Source organism: Callorhinus ursinus, unplaced genomic scaffold, assembly GCF_003265705.2.
Source record: "Callorhinus ursinus isolate GAN/ISIS: 27379988/994484 unplaced genomic scaffold, GSC_fseal_2.0 scaffold1, whole genome shotgun sequence".
NCBI classification, from domain to species: Eukaryota; Metazoa; Chordata; class Mammalia; order Carnivora; family Otariidae; genus Callorhinus; species Callorhinus ursinus.
Window position 1 is genome coordinate 76920478 of NW_027397063.1, and position 13616 is coordinate 76934093.

Here is a 13616-nt window from a genome sequence, read left to right on the forward strand (position 1 = left end):
TGTCTAAAAAAAGCACTAAAGGGATGTCGACTTTTCTTAAATTTTTGCTTTTTCTACTTAATCAAACATGCATTTTTGCATTATATCATCCCAGCTGTCAGTCACATGGAAATATGCTAGAGGCAGGGGGCTGAGCTGAAAAGAATCCAACCTTTTGAATTGGTCAGAAAATCTTATGTTCTAATTGTGCTCTGCTACTTATAGACTGTATGACTTTGGACATGACTGTGAAAAAAAAAATCCTGAACCTTTAGAACTTTCCATTTCCTCACTTGAAAACTAAGAAAAATATAAACAAACTTACGGTATTATGAGAATTAAATGAGATAGCATATGTAAAGTCTTAATTCTAATGAATAGCAAACCCTCCTCCCCTAGGTAAATTTACCATAACAAATTGAAATTCCAGTGAGTCATTATCATTTATTGTTGCATGAAGTTGTATGTATACAGAAAAAACATTCTGAGGTTGTTCCTGTGAGTGCTAGCTGTTACGACATTATTCTTATTTGGTATCGATATGTGCATGTACTGTGTTGAGATCCATGTGCAAAGACAGATAAACTAATACATTAATATTCCTCTGCTAATGAACTACTTTTTCCAGAAATTCTTACCTCCCTTAACTGCAAAATCTGGGTCATCTTGTATGTCCATACCCAGATTCATCTTACCAGCATTGCCCCATCATCAGGTAGTTGAAGAGCTCTGCTGGAGGCACCAGGAAGTCTGACTCGTGCTTTCATCCTGTGGGACTTCTTTTTAGCCCTTTAGTGCTGAATCCTCCTGCATCTGCAAGTAGGGCTCAGAAGCAGGTTGCCTTGTGTACAATCAAAATGAGACTGAGGTGGGGCAGAAAGGCCCCAGAGAGACAGTAATCAAGACGTAGATGGGTCATCCAAATGGTGCATCTTTCTGAAGGAAATTGGTGGAGAGGGGCTCCAGGTCTGAAGCCAACAGGACCAACACTAGGAAAACAGAGAGAATGGGGTTTAAAGCTAAGGTTGGATGATCTTGCCTAGATTCTCAAGTCTTCTTATGTGGCTCCAGCAGCCTGAGATGGGGATAGGGAAGAAGCCATGAAACGGGATGTTGTTCAGCAGCCACTCAAATCTGGTTTGAACCAGTCCTGGTAAGCGGAAAAGGGATATATTGATTTATCTGGTCACCTCTAAATTTGAATGCTAAGTTGAGGTGTAGGTCAACAGCATATATAGAATGACCTCTGGCTTCTGACTTGGAAACTGTTCTGTTGTTGTTCAGGCCTGCAATTGTTCTAAAGCTTTTTTTGTATGCCATTCATCTGTTTCTGTCTTATTGACTGAGCCCTTTCATATTTGACCTAAGAGCTGGGTGAAACCCAAGCTACTCTGGCCTTGTGCAGGGTTACACTGCTATGCTAAGTACAAAAAATAATAATAACAGGACCTAATATATACAAAGCACTATTCCACATGCCGTAGCTGGGAGAAGTCAAAATCTTTGACCGAATTCAAAATACCCAGCCCTTGTTTCCCATGTACAAGAGCAGAAGTGCATAGTTTATGCTGATGATAACCAAAAAAAGAGCACAGGAACATAAGGTCAACAGACCTGAATTTGATTCTGTGTTCCAGCACTTTCTAGATGGACAAAGCACTTTTTGTCTCTCATTATCCATTTCCTCAACTTTAAAAAAGAGAATAATACCTACCTTCATGGAATGGCCAAAGAAAAGTAAAGGCTATAAGCCATGTCTGAGTATTTGTAAAGCCTAAAATTATAATCATTAAATATAATTCAGATATATATTAAGTAACACACAATGAAATTTGTCATAAGACTAATTGGATAATTTTTGATGTGATCTCTTATGGAATTTTCCACCAGAATGGAAAAGAGATAAATTGGCTTAATCATTCAGAGAGAGAAGGAAAATAAAAACTAATTTTCCAAGGGCAGAGTGTTCTACCACCTCAGAACAAATTTATAGTCTTTCTAATATAACAGTGGTTTCCAAATTTTTGTCTCAGAGATCCTCTGTATTCTTAAAAAATATTTAGGACACCAAAGAGTTTTTGTTTATGTGGATTATGTCCACATTTGGCATTTACTGTGCTAGGAAAGAAAACTAAAAAATTTTTTAACTATATACTTATTAATCCTTTAGAAACAGCAATAAAACATATTACATGCTAACAGCAATAACATTTTTTGTAAAAACTCTGTTTTCAAAACAAGTAGAAATTTTAGTGAGAAATGTAACATTATTTTACATTTTTGCAAGTCTTTTTGATAGAACAGCATAATAGAAAATGGAATTCTCATACCTCCTTCTACATCTAATCTGTCGCAATTTTTTCTTTTTGGTTGAAGTAGTAGAAATATTAGACGAAAAAATCTGTCTTCAGAAAAATACACAGTTGGGAAAGGAAGGAATATTTTCAAAGCCTTTTCAAATACTTATGGTTCTATACCAAAACTTAACAGGTGATATTTCTTAAAGTTTAGTAGCACTGTAGAATCTGAAGTGATATCAATGAACTTTGTGCATTTTTTACATTACTATCCATTGGTTTTTCCCTACATTTTGAATGGATCTTTAACTCATGCATAGTTTTGATAACTTGCCATACATTGGTCATTTGGAAAATATTGGCTCACTGAGTTCTTCATATCTTCAAATGTTGTCATACTTCATTATACAATATCAAAAAATACTTCATTAATAGCACTGATCTCATCAGAAACATCTTTATCTATTGAGAAATTATCAAGCTGACAGTGGCAGATGTGTTTTTCGAAACTCTAGCTTTCGCTGCAAGTTTGAATTTTGGCAACAAATATTGTTGGTTGTTTTCCTTGAAATGAAAATCTCTCTTCATTTATTTTCAAGAAAGAAAAAATGCCGGATTCCTAAGTTTGTGTAAGCGTAGTTTGTCCATCATTTTTAAGTAAAAACAATATTATAGTTATCTTTATGTGGCCAGCCCTGTTCCCAACTAGTTCCTTTTGGTGCTGCCACCTTGATTCATGCTAAGGTGCTAGTAGTTTTACCCACTGTTGCTGCTGTTGCACCATCAATACAAACAATACAAAAAAGAATAAATAGTGTCTTGGTACTATTAGAAAATAGTTTTGACTTCACAGACCTCCTGAAAGATCTCGGAAACCATTAGGGTTCTATGGACAATACTTATGTGTTATTTTCTCTTATGTGTTAAATGCATTCTTCATTCTAATGGTTTCCAGGATTTCTTAAACTTTCTTAACAAAAACTGTTAATATGAGGTGGATTTGGATGTGTGTTAACGTGAAAAGATATTCACAATATACTGTTGAGTAAAAAGAGTAGTTTAGTATTTGTACTACAATCACATTTATGTCATAAAAATACATATGTATATATGAACATATATTTATACATACATTTATATACATGTAGGTGTATAAACTTTGCTTTGGAATGGCATCAACTAGAGAGAGTAAGAGATGTTAGAATTAATGGGAGTAATTAATCTTTTTTTTTTTGCCACAAAGCCAAAGTATTTCGTTAAATATTTACTGAGCACCAACAATGTGATAGGCCTACTTCTGCACTTTAAAAATAATTTTTTTAGCATTTCTTCAAAGGAGAAGATGTTGCTTTTATAATTTTAAAAAGCTTTTTCCATATGGGACACCATACTATCCATTGGCAATTTAGCTGTTCCTTACTAAAGCCTTGCTTCTTTTCTCTAACACCCCCACACTCACTCACCCAGGACAGTTTTACAGGAGTGCAAGAGTTGTGTGTTGTTCTTTTTTTAAGATTGCAGGAGTTTTTAAAGACTCTTTATTAAAGTGTATATCTACTTCCAAAGATATATGAAAGTAACTTAGCATCAGTCATTCTTCTGTCTCTCAGTAATATATTATCAATATATTGTTCACTTTGGGGCATTAATCTGAGATTGCAAGAAGAGCCTTCTGAGAGTGCTCTCAGTCAAGTTGATATGAGTGAGCTTCATGCTCTTCATCACTGAAATTTCTCTGCTTTCTGTTGTTCAAGAAGTCTTTCTCATTGTCTTTAAAATTTTGTGATGACCTCCATAATAGAAGCCTCTGAGATTTGAGGTTTGATTCCTAAAGAGGAAAAATAGGAAAAATGCAAAGATCAAAGTTGGAAGAAGACTTTCAGTAGTCCTCTATACTCACTGGGATGCTCTAGGTTTGTAGAAAGAAGTTCAGTCTGTAGCCCTGAGGTTAGCTTACCTGTAGCTGAATATCTTCAATATTTTTCATGTAACATGTAATTATTTTTGAATATCAACACAAAATAATGTCTCCTTAAGTAACAAGAATCCCCAGACTTTGAGCAAGAAGATAAATGTTGTGGTTGATTCTGCCTTACTCTACCTTACCTTACTCCAGCTTTCCTCTATTAACAAAGTTTTATCCTCTGACAAGTTAAAAACAAGTGAAATGCAATGGAAGCAACTGTTGGTTTTTTTAAAAACCAAGCTCTAAATATGCCATTTCAATTCTTTTAAAAACACATTAGGCTTGATGATATTCCAAATACACTTGAGTAAGTATACATCTTTTCAATATTTTATTATTCCCCGGGTGGTTGGTTCAGTTCTTAGGTTTGCATCAAGATGTCAAAAATTACAATAAGTCCTTTCTGATGTTCTGCAGCACTGAACAATTTCACATTGTATTTTTTTAAACAGACTCTCTTTGTTTTTGTCCAATAACAAGAAACAAAAAGAAAAGTTTAGATATTGCTTTAGGACTTTGCAAAATGCAAAAATACGTATCCTTTGCTGAGTGCAAAATGTTTTCCTATCTCAGTCAAAGTATATTATATCTGTCTCTAGCTATCAATCCTCTCTATATCTCTCAAAAGCTTTTTTTCTTTGGGTTTCATTGAATTTTTCCTAAAATGATTTTACATATTACCAAGTTACATGAGTGCCTAGAGTGTGTCAGTTATCGGCCCATTTGCTGCTCATTTCATTCCTGACTACAGAAAATATGGATGTTTGTGTTACTTACTTACAGTAGCCAGTATTGAAGAAGTAATCTCATGATACAGAGTGTGATGAATTAGCATGTCTTAATAAATGGGGGGGGTGTGGTTGGCTATTTCAACTTATGTTTAAACAGTCTTCATGACTGTCACCCACCAACCACTTCAGTAGCCCCCAGTTTCTCTCCTTGTCTGCTGTCTTCTTTCCTCCAGTACATTTCTCACCCTGTAACCAGGGTGGGCTTCCTAAAGCACAGATTTGGTCATGTCAGTCTCCTGCTTAAAACCCTGCAATGGCTGCACATTGCCTTTAACATAAAGATGTGATTTTTAAGACTCCGTCTTCCTCTCCAGCCTCATCCGGCATCACTCCCCCAAGCCCAAATCTAGCCCCACCAGCCCCCTCTCAAATGTTAGATGGCCCCGCCATCTCTTTGGTCTTACCACTTCTGTACTTCACTCCTCATCATTCTTCTACGTGCCTGTTCCCCAGGCCCACACACATACACCAGCCCTTGTCTTCCACCCAGACAGCTTCTACAATGTTTTGTAAAGTAAAAAATGCATGAAATGTTTAAGGCACAAGAATAAAATGAATATACTTCATACTCATGCTGTGGAAAAATAAAACCATATTCAAGAAGCTTCCTGTATCCCTTATCTGATCACCAAATAAGAGACTTTTTATAATTGTTCTTTTTTGAAGACCATTTCTTTCTTATCAGCTGATAAAGTCATATAGAATTTCCTATAAGAATCACTAAAGTGCCAAGATACCTTGTGTATTCAAATGCATTTGTGCTTATTTTTTCCAGTAATGGAAATATCAAATTTGGTGAAAATGTCAGAAGTAATCCACCACCTATTACTTTTTTTGTAATGGTAACACATAACCATACTGACTGAATCTAGCTTCCCTAGTGCTAAAACCATGTGTCAATATGAAGCAGCCATTGTTCCAAACTAATGTAATTTTGCCTAAACAAACTCAAGTACTTGAATGTCCAACATTGCCACATAATCCACTATGCATCTGCTCAAACTAATTTTGCGTTCATGACCCAAATAGATACTTTCTAGCCATTAAACCTCTTTTTACTTGAGCCAAGGATTCACAGAATATTTGAGCTCAGGTGTTTGGTCACAATGCTTTATATAAATGAAATTATTTAAAATGTGCCTTCAATTGTAAGCTGTTGTATTTTCCCCCTAATTAGGAGTAACACTTTCTGCATCAACCAAGATATTTGTTGTTGTTTGTCATAAAGTAGTGTATGCAATTGGCTATGGCCTTTAGACTCTGCTGTTTTAATCTTTTCACTTTTCATGTCCAGTGGATAAACGAGCTATCTGTGGCCCCAGATCTTTCTTGTCCCTGTGACTTAGAAGAGCTCCCTCAGCAAGTAGTTACCCAGAAGCTTTTATCCATGAAGAAGATGGATAGGAACCCCAGACCTGCCCACCCTCCAGGGATTGCCATGTCTTATTTGTAATGTTGTCGTCAGTGAATTTACAAGCCACTGGAGAAAAGGGATGAATTAAAGAAGCCACACGGAGATTGATAGAGAGATGATGAGAATTGTGGTGTTGATTTAGGATTCCTAAGGTTATCGAGGCTCCGTGGGAGAGCCCAGAGGTGAGGATAATAGCTATGCTTCCAGGAAATGTTGCTGTTTTCAGGAACAGAAGGGATTTATTCTAAACTGTCCTGTCTGTCAGGTCTGTGTGCAGATCCACATGGGAAAAAAATCCTCAAAATTAAATTTGAGCCATAACAGAAAAGCTCGTTCTCAATCAGTCCCATAGATGTAGCTCACCGGGAAACAATTTTAACTTTTTGCATGAATTTTATGGCCAAAGCACAAACTTTGAGCTGACTCTTCTTGGAAACAAAACTTCATAAACAAATTTTTCTTGAACATGTGTCAAAGTGTCAAAACAATGTGCACATTTAGAGAACGTATGACAATAGAGGCATAACATTGGGGAACAGAAAGCTTATAGAAGCAACTAGGGTCTTTTTTCTTTATTTTTATTAAAATAAAAAGATTGCTGTTTTCTTTCACAAGGACATAAAATCATCATGCTCTGATCAGTTGTTATGAAAGAAATCAGTGGCAGGTGTAGGCCAGGTGCACTGACTACCAGTGAGAGAGAAAAGGAGCCACTGGAGAGACCAATGAGAAGCACAGCTGTGTTTGAGATTGGATAACAAGGTTCCATCCCCATCCGCTAGGGCCAACACATATAAAAAGAGGAAATCGTGTCAACGGGGATCAGAAGCAGAACATCAAGTAATACTTTGTTTTAGATTATTTCTTTTTTTTCTTAAGTGGCAAGATATTGAATACATAGTTTGCCCTTTTATTTGTTTTCTTTGCCGGGGGGTGGTGGGGGAAGAGGAGGGGTAGGTAAACTTTTTAAAGTGATAGTAGTATTCATTTGCCAGTCAAGGATCCAAACTAATATCAGTTTGCTCAGGTTCTTTACCTATCTTAGACCAGCAACCACTCCGGTCCTACTGTTCGTGTGACCGGTAAAAATGTCAACTGGGACTGCTAACAAGCAACTAACAAGTTTCACCTTGCTTTGGAAATAGCACCAAGACTACATAATGTCAGGGCGCCTGGGTGGCTCAGTTGGTTAAGCAACTGCCATCGGCTCAGGTCATGATCCTGGAGTCCTGGGATCGAGTCCCGCATCGGGCTCCCTGCTCAGCAGGGAGTCTGCTTCTCCCTCTGACCCTCTTCCCTCTCATGCTCTCTATCTCTCATTCTCTCTCTCTCAAATAAATAAATAAAATCTTTAAAAAAAAAGACTACATAATGTCAAGATATCTAGTAGATTAAAACACATCATTTTTCAGGCATTGTCTTCAGTGGACGGAAAACAATTTTTTTAAGATTTTATTTATTTATTTGACAGAGAGAGAGAGAGAGCGAGAGAGAGCAAGCAGGAGGAGGGGCAGAGGGAGAAGCAGTCTCCCCATTGAGCAGGGATCCCGATGTGGGGCTCAATCCCAGGACCCGGAGATCGTGACCTGAGCTGAAGGCAGGCACTTAACCAACTGAGCCACCCAGGCGCTCCAGAAAACAATTTTTGTATACCAGTCCTTGCATACTACATACCCCTACATATATACCTTTAAGAACCAAGTCTAGAGAAAATGCAAAAAAATATTTTTGTAGAGATAAGAATTTCAAAGTGAAAGAATTGGAATTTTCCTGTGAAGAAGGACATTATGTTTTGTTTGTTTTTTCTTTGAATGTGGTTTTGTTTGGTTTGGGGACTGAGGCAGCGTTTAAGAAGAGTTTACTTATTGTCCTCAAAGTAATGGGAAACATTGCTGAATCCCACATAACTGAAATTTCAAGTTTAATCTTTGTTTTCTGTCTACTTAATCTCAATAAACCACCCAAGCACTGTTCCTCAGACCGTATGTAACCTTTCTGAGAAGGAGTTAGCCTTCCTAGCCCTGTTGAGGCTTGCTACTTTTGTTGCATGTTCCAGAGGTGAAGGCTTACTATGTAGCCCAGAGTAAAGGAACTCCTTTGCAGAAAACATTGATGATCAAAGGATATGAAATTGAGGACCTGGTGATTAATATCAACCGGAACTGCCTATCATACCATGGATTTGTCCCTTCAAAAAGTTGAATTGTTTGATCACTTGCTTTTGACAGAACTATAAAAACCCCAGCCCTTTGATCAGAAATTCTCTTCCCTAATCCTGGTGATAGGACCTATCACTAGCACTTCATGCTAGAAATGGAGTTCACTGATTTGCTTTTCAAATGAAAGCAACAAATTCGCTGTAGGGGAATAACAAATCCTGAACTTTTAGTGTTCTTATTTTGGAAGCTTACTGAACCAATGGTTTTGCTTTCCTGAGTTTTAAAAGTAAATTAAATCAAAGAAACCTTGGTGGAAAGACAGTGTAGCAATGTAATAGTATGTACTATACTTTCAAAATGTATCACAGCACACAGACCCAAAACAGCAAGTATAATAAAATGTTAGTGGTAGAATCTAGGTGGGAAGCATGCAGGTGCTCACAGTAAAATTCCTTTAACTTTGTTGTGTGTTTGAAACTTTGCAAAATATTGCAAAGATATATAAGAAGACATATATACCTGATACTGCATTTGTATACTGAAGAAAATGTCATTGCATAGTGACGTAAGACTGAGTGGCCTCAATGATTATTTATGTTGAATTTTCATTTTGGAAAACTTGGAGAATAGAAAATACTTTTAAGAAGCTTTATGAACTCTTCAGGTTATTTTCTACAAACCACAGCTATGCTAAACACGGAAAGACAGTAAGGAGGGACTTTGAGGCTATAGGGAAAATTATATTGTGTGTCACTGCCATTTCATTATCCAACTAGTAACTGGAATGTTTATTTTCCCAATTAGATTTGACTTAAAATTTAAAAATCACTAAATATTTGGACATATGCATATGACTTAAAATACGGCTTAAAATGCATCAACATATTTGTTGTCCTTGTATGTCTTTTTCCACCCAGCAATATGCATTTAGAGCTGAGTTTGATTGCCATAGGTGATGATTGCCCAAACCTGGCCCAAAGCTAAAAAATTGTATCCTGTGCCTATTTTGTTTTACCATATGTGTGTTTCGCCATACCATAACCGTGTTTTACCATATATGTTTTACCATACCACGCTGGGGGTGGGGCAGGGGGACACAACTGTAAATGTCTTCTTAAAAGAAAAAAAACAGTTCTTGAAAAATGCCAGACCTAACAAGTCCCTCCGCAACTGATTCTCTGTAATGATGAAATTTTTCCTTTAGAAAGTTGGTTTCCTCTGCATATAGAAGAAAAACAAAAGATCTAAAAATTATCTATTAATTGCAAAAGTCTGTCCAGGTCAGGTTTATGTCCTAAGCAGAAGGAAACTCTCTGGAGCTCTTATTCCAGGCCTTTGGGAAGAAACGCCTCCTTCTCCCTCAGTTCCTGTTTTCTCTTTTCCTTGTTTCTTTGGCTCCCACAGCAGTGGTATTTTGGCTATGCTGATACTGTGGATCTTTAAAAAGAAAAAAAAAAAAAAAGGAACATGGGACCCAAATGATGTCAAAGAACTGAGAAGCTTAATATTATAAAGGAGAGTCAAGAGGAAAGAGGCATATTAAATGCAATAAACAAAACATTCACTTCTCCGTACTACCACACTTGCCACAAGGGACAGAAGCAATAACTGTAGTAGCATGAATCTCCACCTTTTTTTAAAAACAAGTTTTTATTCCTCCAGAAACATAATAAAGGAAAGGTAAAGCCCTGACCCAGTCGTTTTTCTGCAAAGGAGACTTATATGAGTCTTTTCTATGGCAATTTTATGGATCTCTCAAGCAATCACACTTCGTTTATTTTCTTTTTTATTATGAAAGAAATTCATTGTTATTTCAAAGAGTACTCCCAAGTATAAAGAGAACACATAGATCATGCAGAGATGATGAAAGTCCCAGAGAAAAGGACTTTTAATATTGGGTACGTATCCTTACAGATTTTTCTTCTAAAAATATATGTCATATAATTTAAATTTTCAAAAAGAAGCATGCAGTTTTTTTCCAAAAGGACTTTGTTCTCACTTTCTTGCCTAATGAATTCTACCCCCTCATTCTCTGGCATCTCCAGTTTCACTTTCTTCACTAGTTACCTCTTGAACTATAAACGTACTCAAGACCTTTACACAAGGGAGGGGGGAAACTACAATTTTCCCAGTATTCTTCCCCTCTGTTTTTTCTCATTCCACTCCCACTTCCCTCCCACCCTTTTTTTAAACTGTGGGAGAACACTTAGCAGGAGATCTACCATCTTAATACTGATTTTTCCCTCTTTCTCTTTTCATTCAAGCTTTTGTAAGGGAAAAGAAGTCCTTTCTCAATATCTTTACTCCCTTATGACCATTGTAGTCACGAAGTTACTCTAATTTTGGCTCCAGGAATTCTCTTCCTAAGGTCCTCGATGGCTGCCAGCGTGCCCAACACAATGAAAGTTTGCAGGGTGCCTCCTCACTTAAACTTTCCTCAGCACTTGGCACTGTCTAGAGCTCTTTTTTTCTTTGACTGCGTCCTCCTGGTTCTCCTCTTACACGTATGACCACTCCTATTCAGCCTCCTTCATTGGGTTCTTTTCTTTGGCCCATTCTTTAAAAGTAACAATTCTCCAGGATGCTGGCCTTAGTCCTTATCTCTTTTGTTTTCTTTTTTAATGAGCTCATCCACTCCTGCAATTTTAGTTATCCCCAGAAATCCATATGTCCTGCCCTTCTCTCTCTTCTGAGATATAGACCTATATAATCGAATGACCAGCTGGATCTTTCCACACGGGCGAACTTTCCAAAGACATCACAAACTCAGCACATATCTTTTCAGCACATCATCTCTTTTCCCAATTCTCCTTCCTCTCATCGAGACCCTATTCAGTTGGTGACAACACCATTTAATAGCTGTAGTGTAAATAACAGCAGAGAAACCTTTTAAAATAATGCATACTTGACCACTGAAAGATGTAATATTTACATTCATCTTGACATCCGTAGTCAATCACAAGTTACTTCGGGGGCTAATTCATACTATTACCTCTAAAATCGGACTGCTAAAGAATCTGATAATTAGAAGTCCATTGGTAACTGTGAATACAATTAGAGTAACTTGCAAACTGATTGTAATTGCCTTCAAAGTGAAGAGAAAGGAAGGAGCTGTTGCTAGTGCGCATGGACCAGTCTTTCAAGTTTGACAGTGAAGAGATAAGAGAAATTAAATGAAAGTCTTTAGGGGAAAGGAGATGTGAGGAAGTCATCTTTTAGAACAAGGAAAACTAAGCAATTTTGCAGGCTGGGGGACAAAGGTGGTGGAGAAGATGGGGAGGAAGATAAGGAAGATAAGAAGATAGGAATTGAATAGTGACAACCACGAACAAAAGAGTAGGGAAGTCTTTGTTTCTTTTGTCTCTGTTATATATATATATTCTTCATGTAACATTTGTTTTACTAAATTCAGGTTTACTATTTATCATTAAATAAATAATGGTAAAAATATTTTTAAAATATTTATATGTAATTTTTTTGGTTTTTATTTAAATTCCAGTTAGTTAACATACAGTGTAATAATATTAGTTTCAGGTGTATAATTTAGTGATTCAGCAATTCCATACAGCATCTGGTGCTCATCACAAGTGCACTCCTTAATCCCATCACCTATTAACCTGTCCCCTACCCCCTTCCCCTCTGGTAACCATCAGTTTGTTCTCTATAGTTAAGAGTCTGTTTCTTGGTTTGCCTCTCTCTTTCTCTTCCCCATGCTCATCTGTTTTGTTTCTTAAATTCCACATGTGAGTGAAATCGCATGGTGTTTGTCTTTCTCTGACTTATTTCACTCAGCAAAATACTCTCTAGCTCCATCCACATCATTGCAAATGGCAAGATTTCATTCCTTTTTATGACTAAATAATATTCCATTGTGTGTGTGTGTGTGTGTGTGTGTGTGTGTGTGTGTGTATATACCACATCTTCTCTATCCATTCATCAGCTGATGGACATTTGGGCTGTCCATAATTTAGCTATTGTTGATAATGCTGCTATAAACATCAGGGTATATATAGCCCTTCGAATAAGTATTTTTGTATCCTTTGGGTAAATACCTAGTAGTGCAATTGCTGGATCATAGGGTAGTTCTATTTTTAACTTTCTGAGGAAGCTCCATACTATTTTCCACAGTGGCTGCACCAGTTTGCATTTTTATACATAATCTTTAACCTTTACATTTATTTACATTATTATTCTGTAGTTAGGCAAAAATTGCAACTGAGGCTATTTTGTGCAATTAACTAAATAATGTGTTTCTTTTCCTTTTCAAAATTTCCTTCATATTTTCCATTCCTAATAAGTATGAAGAATCCGTTTAATTTGACCGATATACAACTAGTTTCTCTCAACTCAAAGTCTTACTTTTAAATAAACTCCTATTCTAAAATGAACATAGGGAGTTTCATTTTTCAGGTCCTTATCTCATCAGATTTTTTTTGTCTTGTTTTTTTTTTGTTGTTATTTTGTTTTGTTGTTACTTACTCGCAAAATTTTCTTATATAATGCATTCCAAATCTATGGCAATGTATTGTTTTCCTATACAGTGTCTAAGTTTTATGGTTTGTTTAACTCAAGTGAGTAAACCCACCTCACTGTTCTACTTTTGTGGAGGAGAGAATGAAGGGGTGAAGTGGGAGGTAAATAGGGCTGAGGAAAGATGGTGGGATGTCTGCAGAGAGGAAAGGTTACCAGTTAGACTCAATCTTCTTAAGAAAACTATAGGTCTGATTTAATGGTATTAAAAAAAAAGTTATCAGCACTAACAAAGAACTAGAGAGGTCTCCTTGCAGTTACTCAGAAAGGATTCAGAATGCTGTGGGGAATTTGGGGTTTGACATTGGACACTTCTCCTGAGCTGAAAGCTTCTTACAAAGAGTGAGGTATTCTTGGCAAAGGACTGTTTTCTTTCTCTCTTTTCTGGCTTCTCCCACTTCCAAGTGCTCACCATTTTAGCTCCACTGCCTCAATGCGCTTCCTAGCTGCACACAGGTGAGCAGTGCGCAGAATCAACTA

At 36.8% G+C, this 13616-nt stretch overlaps 1 protein-coding gene across 4 annotated transcripts in view; it reads left to right on the forward strand.

Annotated features, from left to right (window-relative positions):
• PEX5L (peroxisomal biogenesis factor 5 like) overlaps positions 1–13616 on the forward strand; it is a 224194-nt gene that overhangs the window by 41168 nt on the left and 169410 nt on the right. The window lies entirely within an intron of this gene.